Source organism: Coenobita brevimanus, chromosome 79, assembly GCF_032717465.1.
Source record: "Coenobita brevimanus isolate Jiangsu-jjx chromosome 79, ASM3271746v2, whole genome shotgun sequence".
In the NCBI taxonomy this organism is placed as follows: domain Eukaryota; kingdom Metazoa; phylum Arthropoda; class Malacostraca; order Decapoda; family Coenobitidae; genus Coenobita; species Coenobita brevimanus.
The window spans coordinates 24927134-24929215 of record NC_137032.1 but is presented as its reverse complement, the minus strand read 5'-3'; the positions used below and the strand labels follow the sequence as shown (position 1 = coordinate 24929215).

General features: G+C 42.0%; 1 pseudogene; it reads right to left on the bottom strand.

Moving 5' to 3' along the window:
* Positions 1 to 668: 668 nt before the first annotated feature.
* Positions 669 to 783, bottom strand: LOC145409160 (5S ribosomal RNA; annotated as a pseudogene).
* Between the last annotated feature and the right edge of the window lie 1299 nt (positions 784 to 2082).

The window sequence follows — 2082 nt, the reverse complement described above, 5'->3', positions numbered from 1 at the left end:
AATGGATGTGGAGGTTGCATTAAAACAACCAAACAAAATTCAGAACAAGGCTGTTAGAATTATTAACAACCCTGCCATTACAAACAAACTACCTCTCCTACAAGTAAGAAGGAATGTTGCCTCCCTTGCATTATTTTACAGATATTTTTATGGCAAGTGCTCAGACGAAGTTGCGTCCATGGTGCCACCTCGCCATGCCTTCCCTCGTGCTACACGGGCATCTGGTAGCGCTCATGACTGGAAAGTCACTCAGCCATATTGCAGAACTTCTGCCTATCAGAATTCTTTCATTCCCCCTACTGCATCTCTTTGGAACTCGCTTCCCCAGAGTTGTTTCCCTCCAAACTTCAACCTACAGCAGTTGAAGTCTAACTGTTACAGATATTTTATGAGCAGAGGACACCAGTAATCTGGTATATGAATTTTTTTTTTATTCATTTGCTTTTCCTTCCTCTATTCTATTATTTAAAAAAAAAAAAAAATCAGGGAAGTGTTCACACTCATCTATATGTTATACGGGTGAAGTAGAATTAAGACAGTGACAAACTTTCATCATTCATTCATTGCCATACGCCATGTATCCCAAACGGGGTGGCCAACGGCTTAGAGTTAATTGTTTTACAGGGAGGGGCACTAATCCTCCACCAACCCCACTTGACACGTAGGGATGCCAACAGCATCTGATGTTCCCAGGCAGTCACCCATCCAAGTACTAACCAGACCCAACGTTGCTTAACTTCGCTGATCGGACGGGAAGCGGTGAACTCAACGTGGGCTGCCGTAAAACTCACCATAGTTTAGTGCCGAACATCCGTTACAGAGATTTCATGCACTACACTCTTCTTATTAACATTTTGTTTGCTTCGTACTGACTTCATCAAATTACGAAGCAAGAGGGAGACAGGGAGGGGGGACAAGAAGAAATAACCGGAAAGATATGACAGTTAAAATGAAGAAGTAAGTGAGAGGGGAAAGAATCAAAAGGAGGTACGTAGCTACTGTAGGGGAAAGGATTGATCAATACAAGACACAGGGAGCGACTTATGACCAGAAAAATGCGCTTTGTGAGAGTGTGACGAGCGAGCGAGTGTTTGTACATACACCTATTATAACTGTTTCCATCTTGGTGTAAACTTTCAACATTTCTGGTGAGGTAGCTGAACAATAATAGAAGAATACAAGTGCTCATGGCCCCTTCGGGCCCCTCGTACTTGCTCCTGCGGAAGGCTCTGGCGTTTATTTGCTGTTCTAGGGTAACTTTGTCACTATCGGCCGTCAAGGCGACATCGAAGGGCCCATGATGGTCCGTTTATGTGCTGTTCTAGTCTAACGTTGTCACTTGGATTTTGTGCAGCTAACCAATTGATCGTGTTATTTGCAGCTTCGGGAATGGAACCCAAGTTGTCCGAACGCAAGTCCGAAATACACACACAGACACACGGTATATTTTAGTTGTACCTATGGACAAAAAATTATACGGAGATCCTGTGCTTGGCACGGGAAGCGGCGTTTTGTAGTTATAATGTGATCGCTCATTAAATATAGTTAAAGTTTTTCAATCGTGATGGGACCAAGTTTTTTTACATTAGTGATTTTTTTTTTTTTTTTTTTTGCGATTTTTGTGTCAATTTTGGTGCGATTTGTATGTGTAGTTTCGGCTGCCTAAAATACACACACACACACACACACACACACACACACACACACACACACACATGGCTAGTGCTATAGTATATTACATATACTCTCTCTCTCTCTCTCTCTCTCACACACACACACACACACACACACACACACACACACACACACACACACAAACGGGCGCTCTCAGGCGTGCAATCAACATATGAAAGTAAAAATCATCTCATACCTCGCATGTGACACTGACACAGAACTTTAAATCGATTTCATAGTGGAGCATGTCAACTGAAGCCCTAGGTACATTCCCTTGCAAAGCTGGGATTCCACGGGGTTTCTTTGGTCTTATGAGTAAACATATAGCTAAAAACAAAATTCATTGAATGTATCTACTATATGTTGAATGAATTTCTTCTCTATCACATACAGTAGAAAAGTTTTTAG